Raw genomic sequence first — 7,653 nt, 5'->3', positions numbered from 1 at the left:
TGCCATTGGGTCTGTCATATGGCGTCCTGGGACTTGTAGTTTGGCAAGGCACTGGAGCACCCTAGCTGAGAATTCTAAGGCCTTTCTCTAAACTCCCAGTCCCAGGATTCCATACTATAAAACCATTGCAATGGAAGTGGAATAATAGGATCATAATTCTGTAGTGAGAATGGGACCCTGGTTACATTGGCACCAATGAGGGTGTGATTTGTTTCAGTGGTTCTCAACCGTTGGTCCTTTAGATTTGAGACGTCAATTCCCAGAATTCCTGAACAATGAACATACTGACTGGGACTTCTGGGAATTGAAGTCCAAACTATTCGGAGGCCCAAAGGTTGAGAACCACCATTGTGTGCCTTCAAGTCGTTTCCTACTTATGGTGATCCATCATGGAGTTTTCTTGGCAAGATTTGTTTAGAGGAGGTTTGCCATTGCCTTCCCCTGAGGCTGAGAGCATGCAACAGATAAAACCAATAAACAGGCAACATGGTATCGATATATTTTGCAAGTGTATGATTGCCTATATAGTGGGCTCTTGGCATCTGCTGGGGTTTGCTTCCAGGACCCCCTCTGGATACCAAAATGCATGGATGTTGAAGTCCCATCAAATACAGTAGACACTAAAATGGTGTCCCATAGATAAAATGACAAAACCAAAGTTTGCTTGTTGTTATTTACATAGTTATCAAAATATTTTCGTGCCATGGATGCTTGAATCCATAGACAAAGAATCTGTGTATATGGAGGGCTGACTGTAGTATCAGTATTGTTTGCAAGTGTATGTTTGTGCATCAGGTACTCATTTTTTAATTTATTTAGCATGGTTTGTTTGTGTCTCATTTTCAGACACAAATCTATGTGTGTTTTGTATGTGTATGACCAAATATATCGTATATTACTGAGACATGATATCAAATACATTGAGAAAAATCACAATAAATGATAAAATATACAAAAAGTCATTAGGATTATCAGACATATGTGTGCATGACATCCATCTGAAAGAGCCCCAAATTTCTTCCTTACCTGCCTCCTTTTTGGAATCCTTAATATCAATATATTTAATAAATATATTTAAGTTTGTATGACTGACCCCTTCCTTTCTTCCTTCTTTCCCCATTTTGCACCTCTTTTTCTCAATTTCCTAACTTTCTCCCCTTCAGACTGTCAATCAATTAAGTATTCTTAACTGCTTAGTGAACTTGTAACCAATATATGATTATCCATCTTTCAATATGTTCAGTTTCATAAAATTAAATAACGTCACTTTACTCATGGAAAGACCATCGCTAGCATTTGTGCATCTCTTCACTGGGACCAAAATCAGTTTGAATCAGAGAAAATCTATTCCTGCTCCCATAACCCTATCTTTATCGAAGGGAAAATGAACTGAAATTGAGCTACTGTTGGTTGGAATTCTGGTTACAAACTGTAGGAGTAATTGTACAGCGTGCCTTGGATGGTGATTATCCTCATCCGGAAGGAGGAGATTCACAGTCTGGTGATATCATTGGGTCCATCCCTGTCTTAAGATGCCTCAGTGTTGGTGTTGGCTAAGAGAACCTTTTCCCAGTTTTATCTTGTTCACTTGCATTGTCCTTTTCTGGCGAAACTAGACCTGATGTCAGTCATGAATGCTCAGTCTACTCACTTTCAAGATAAGTACTATATTGAGCTACAGAGGGTCATGAGGTTGCCTTTCAGAATGCAGCTGTCACAATAGGATAGAAATTGGTAAATGAAATTGTAGTCACTCTTTACCTGTTACTTTTCTTTTCGATTCCTTTCTGGTTTCAGTTCAATTCTGTCATGGATCTCCATGGTCTTGTTTTAATTTGCACTAATCCTTATGCTGGAGTCCTGTACTGGTGCTTTCATCCAGATCAGTGCTTTTTAAAAAATATCTGGTGTGGGGCACTGATAATTCTGTTTAGCCAGGGGCCATTCAGACTACCTTTTAGCCCAAATCCCAAACTGGATTAAAAGTGAGAAGTTCCCAATGGCGCTGGTTTTTACACATCAGGATTGGGGTTTTGCACACCGGAGCTGGGGCAAATCCCCCTCAAAGTGGTTTTTCTGAAAGTGGTTTCCCCCCCGTTTCTTTTGAGAAAACCCACTTCTTCCAGGGTACCTGCAAATGTGAACTTGGCCTCGGTCATGTTCGGGTCAAGTTCAGGGGGAGGGATAAAGGTCAGAGGGTGGGCAGTGGGCAGAACATGCTTCCCCTCTCGCACTGGTCACTTTGCAAGCGGCATTTTTAAAAAATTATTTTTTTTGTGTGTGTGACAGAATATGCGAATGCTTGTGCTACATATGTTTCTTTTTTAAATTTGGCAAATTGATACAATGTGTGAATGCTTTTGTTACATATGTGTATGTAAGGAGAGATGGCATTCTGGGGTAGCAATCGGAGGGAAAGCAAAGAAAGAGGATACAGAGAGGCTCCATTTTAAAGCACTACCTCCATTTTAAGGGTGGTTGCAAACCAGCTCCAAGCAGTCTAGGATGACACCGATTATCTCGATCCATTTCAAACTGGCTTCAGGTCGGGATACGGAGTGGAGACTGCCCTGGTCACCTTGGTTGATGATCTCCGTCTGAGCGTTGACAGGAGAAGTTTGGCCCTGTTGGTACTCTTGGACATCTCAGCAGCTTTCAATACCATAGACCATGGTATCCTTCTGGAACGCCTGACAGAGTTTGGAATCGCTGGCTTTGCCTTGCAGTGGCTACGTTCTTACCTCTCTGGCAGATTCCAGATGGTGATGCTGGGGACAGTTGCTCCTCTACGAGAGAGCTGACATCTGATGTCCCTCAGGGCACCATTCTGTCCCCCATGCTGTTTAACATTTACATGAAGCCATTGGGTGAGATCATCTGGAGACATGGGGCGGGGTGTTATCAGTACACTGATGACACCCAAATTTATTTCTCTATGTATCGGGCTGTTTCAGTGACCAAGGAGAGCATCTCCCCCCTGAATGACTGCCTGAAGTCGGTAATGGATTGGATGAGGGAAAATAGACTTAAGATGAATCCAAATAAAACAGAGGTACTCATGATAGGTAACTCTAATCTGGGTATGGAGATAAATTCGCCAGTTCTAGATGGGATTACACTTCCCCTGAAAGACTGCGTCTGCAGCTTTAGGGTGCTCTTGGATTTGTCGCTTCAACTGTCTTCTCATGCGACAGCCAGGAGTGCTTGTTATCAGCTTCGGCTGATACGTCAGTTGCGCCCCTACCGGGATCAGAGGGACCAAGAAATGGTTGCACATGCTCTAGTAACCTCTTGCCTTGATTTCTGCAATGCGCTCTACATGGGGCAACCTTTGTGCCACGTCCAGAAGCTCCAATTGATACAAAGCATGGCAGCCAGACTGGTCGCCGGAAAATCCAAGTTCAACCATATTACACCTATTTTAAAATCACTACATTGGCTGCCTATTAGCACAGTACAAAGTGTTGGTTATCACCTATAAAGCCCTACATGGCCTGGGTCCAGACTACTTGAAGGAACGCTTTCTCCCATACAATCCTTCCCGTACTCTCTGATCCTCTGGGAAAAATCTTTTACAATCTAGAAAGACCAGACTGGCAGTGACCTCCTGGAGGTCCTTCTCTGTCACCACTCCAAAAACTTAGAATGACCTGCTGGAAGAGATTCACCAATTATCCTCACTCGAGGCTTTTAAAAAGGCAACAAAAACCTTTCTCTTCTGGCAGGCCTTCCCCGATTGATAATGTCCAGAACCAATTCAATCCCCCTTTTATTATTTTTCTTATTGGTGATTTGTTTTTAACTTTGATGTATTGTTAAGTGCTTTTTAAATATTTTAAAAAACTGTTTAATTTTATAGTTGGGAGGGAGGGCTGGGTCGGGGTTTTGTGAGGCTTGTTGTTTTTATTGTTGTATATTGTGTTTTCTTTGTTGTTAACCGCCTTGATCCTTAATCTGAAGAGACGGGATAAAAATAAATATTTATTATTATATTATTATTATTACTACTGCAAATGTGAACTTATGAGAGATAAATTGGATCGATCAGGGTAAAGGGTAGTGGGAACTTCTTTCCAGGGAGATTCGGTACCAGCTTACTGATTTCCACCCGGTTCCACCCAGGGCAAATTCCCCAGTGAGAATGGGGCCCTGGTGTGCCAGGGACAGGCACCATGTTTGTGCTCACGGACTACAATTCTTTCTTTCTTTTCTAGAAGCCCTGTGGACCAGCACTGTTCATAGACCACCACTTTGAGTAGCTAGATCTAGATCTCCCAGAGGCTGGCACAAAAACATAGTTATCTGGAATGTATGCAGCTTCTACCATGGTATGAGAAGGTTCTCTGTGCTGGAAAAGTTTGCTAAGCCTTGTGATAAAGTGCCAATGCAAACACACATGAGGAGTGGCTCCTGGTAGGGTTTTAATGGGAAATGGGATACTTGGCTGTATCACAAGTTGAATCCTTGGTGTAGTTAGGAAAGAAACAGGGAGCATACATCCTTGAGGTTAGCACTTGCAGTCTGGATAGCATGAGGTTGCCCTACAACCTTCTGCCAGCAATGACATAAGTTCCTGTTCCCATGGACACCATGACAAGGAAGCAGACAGAAATCTCACATTTCTGCCTTTGGAATAAATTTGTATAGACTGCTCATAGCTTGACCTCTTGCTCCAATTTGCAGCAGCAAGAGATCATGGGACATTATGGAATGCAAGGGGCACACAGAACTATGCGGCCAAATCCTCAAGGCCATTCAGTGGTCTCCTCCCCCAGGAAGAGAAGTAGGGCCTATTTAAAAACAGCTAAGGACAGAGATGCCATGGGACACAGGGGGAACATGGGAGTACAACAGTGTGATGTTAACTAGTGAGAATTTTCTTTCAGTTCATTTTTCTAAGTAGAGTGGGCACTTGGTATCTGATGGAGTTTGGTTTTAGGATTCCCCCATGGATACCAAAATCTGTGAATGCTCAAGTCTTATTAAATACAATGGGATAGTAAAATAGTGTCCCTTATATTAAGTGGCAAAAATCAAGATTTGCTTTTTGGTATTTATATTTTTTAAAATATATTTTCAACCCATGGATGGTTATATCTGTGCATATGGAATCTCTGGTCACGGAGGGCTGACTGTATTATACTGACAATTCTTCATATTCAAGATAGAATGAACAAAGGGTTTCTGTTTAAAAAACTGTATGCGGAAGAAACCCAGTTTAGCCATCAAGACTCCAGGCTTTAGAGAGTTTACAAGTCTGGTTTCAAATCCTGGTGCATTCAACTATGTTAGTGCTAAATCAGAGTTGCCACCTCAGTACAGCAGATAGATACAATGTAGTCCTTTTCATTCTGGAAGCAGATATATAACCTGTTAAAGTTTCATTTGCCCAAACAGGGGTTTATTTCTTTTTAGGTTGTTAGTTAAGAATGTATCGAAATGTACCAATTCCTTTCATATTCCAAGTGCAAAGAACTGGCTTTTAAGGGTTTTCCCATACTTAATGACAACATCATCTATGACAGGGTGAACAGAATCCAAGTTTGCAAGATCTGCCTTGTTTTTAGTATTACCCCAAGGAGATTATCACGTGAAGCTTTTAAACCATGATTTAAAATAGCACCTTTGGGGATACTTATCCCATGACATCATCTCTGACCCACAGCTGCTGTGTTTGCAAAATGTGGTTAGGGTGTCCCTTTTCATTGGTGGAAAAACCTGTCAATAAGCTCCCAATTAATCTCTTCAGGAGTGACATGTTGCTGTCATGGCAGTTCTGATAGCAACAGTCACGTGTTTCAGTGTCTTCTCCTCTCCCTCATCCTTCCTCCCCCTCTCTATTCCTGAGCAGTCTGAATTCCTTAATTTTTTACCTATTCATTTTCTTTTCTTTTAAACTTAAATTGCATTAGCGTAACCCTGGAATTACCATTAAAAATAAAAAATTAAATTAAAAATCCCTGAAAGGTATATGAAGGTCATAGGGCAGGGAAGCAGGGTTAAGGGGGAATGTGGAAGAAAGTGCAATGGCAGAAACAGCCTCAGTTGTGCTATTGTGGAGATGTGTTATAATGGCTACTCTCAAATTATGTTTATGTGTTGTGTTTGTATTAACTAACCTGATTGTAGCAAGAATGGGGCTCATGTAGTAATGTCCTCAAATCCAACAACCAGAATAAGATGAAGAATGTAACATAGAAGTGGGCTGATGTTCTAAAATGAAGGAGCATGGCAGCCTCTAACCATGTGATATGACCACCATACCATCGTGAACACCTCCAGTGTCATCAGATTTTGGAAACTATTGAGAGTTGAGCTTGGTTATTACTTGGAAGGGAGGCCACCAGGGAATATTTCTTGGAAGGGAGACCATCACTGCTAGGTAGGTCTGGGAAAGAATCCTGCCTTGAAACCTTGGGGAACCCTTGGCAATTGGATGGAGAAGACAGCTTCCTATGCACCTGTATATCCAGTCCAGGAATATATTAGTTTCAGTCCCAGGACCAAGATCACAATCTTCTTATTACAAAAATCCATTCCTGGTCTCTCCCACACTTGAGTTTACTTCCACCTCAACAGCTTAATTTAGAATGAGGGAATGTATTTTTTTTGTTAAATAACTGAGAATTAGAAATCCTTGTCAAACTATTGCAGAGAACATTTACCAGAGATTCTAATCTACCTTCTGCCCACCTCATGTATGTGCCATGTAAACAATGAGTGATAAGTGATAGGTCTGGAGTTAATGCCAAATATGGACGCAAGCACCCTGATAGTATGAGAAACATAATAGAAAACAGTCTTCCTCCATTTCCTTTCTTCTTTGCTGTTCATGGTCTCTCTCTCAGTATACTACCAGAGACTGGGGGGAAAATCCCATTCTAGATCAGCATGTGTGTGAGTGAGAAAGAGAGTGTGTATGAGAGAGATGAAATCATCTAATAATATCTCCATAAGAACCCCAGAGGTAGACTCAGCTGAGCAATAATCACAGCAACCAGATTTTTTTCTAAGCTTTTTTCTCTATTTCACAGGAGGTCTGAGGACTGGTATTGAGGAGATGCTTTGCTCTGATCCACTTGGCACCATGGGATATTTTGAAAGGTCACGTACAATGCACCCACACTATCATTCCAACACAGTAATATGTTCTTAATATAAGCATATGAAGACTGAAAAGTAGTAATGGTTATTTTAATTTTTAATTTCTTTATCTTTTCTTCATCAATTTACTTCTAGAAATAACCTTGTTCCCAATTAAAGCCCACACTGCCAACTGCACATAAAACTATTTCCTACTGTCTGCTTTTCCTACTGCACAACATGTGTCCAGCCACACATTAGAATAATGCCCAACACCAACTAAACAGAAAGACTTGTGTACATGATCAGACTTCAAGCCATGTTCTTCTTGTGAATGGATGAGCTTTGTGATGCTCTTGAACTATCTTCTGATGTGATGTGCATTCTCATCTGGAATTCCACTGGTTGCTACAGTTTCTCCTTGCCAGTGACTATGGCTTGACCACAGGTAGTGACATCCTTAAAAACACCCAGTAGGCATCATCATTTTTGGGGACAATTCTGGGACTCTTACATTTCAAAAGTTTTAGAACTTAATCTAACCTGCTAGCCACTAAACAGCACTGGCAC

The sequence above is a fragment of the Sceloporus occidentalis genome, unplaced genomic scaffold (genome assembly GCF_023333645.1).
Source record: "Sceloporus occidentalis isolate IW3139 unplaced genomic scaffold, rSceOcc1.0.p SCAF_5, whole genome shotgun sequence".
Classification (NCBI taxonomy): domain Eukaryota; kingdom Metazoa; phylum Chordata; class Lepidosauria; order Squamata; family Phrynosomatidae; genus Sceloporus; species Sceloporus occidentalis.
The sequence above is the reverse complement of the archived record's forward strand: the minus strand, read 5'-3'. Positions refer to the sequence as shown.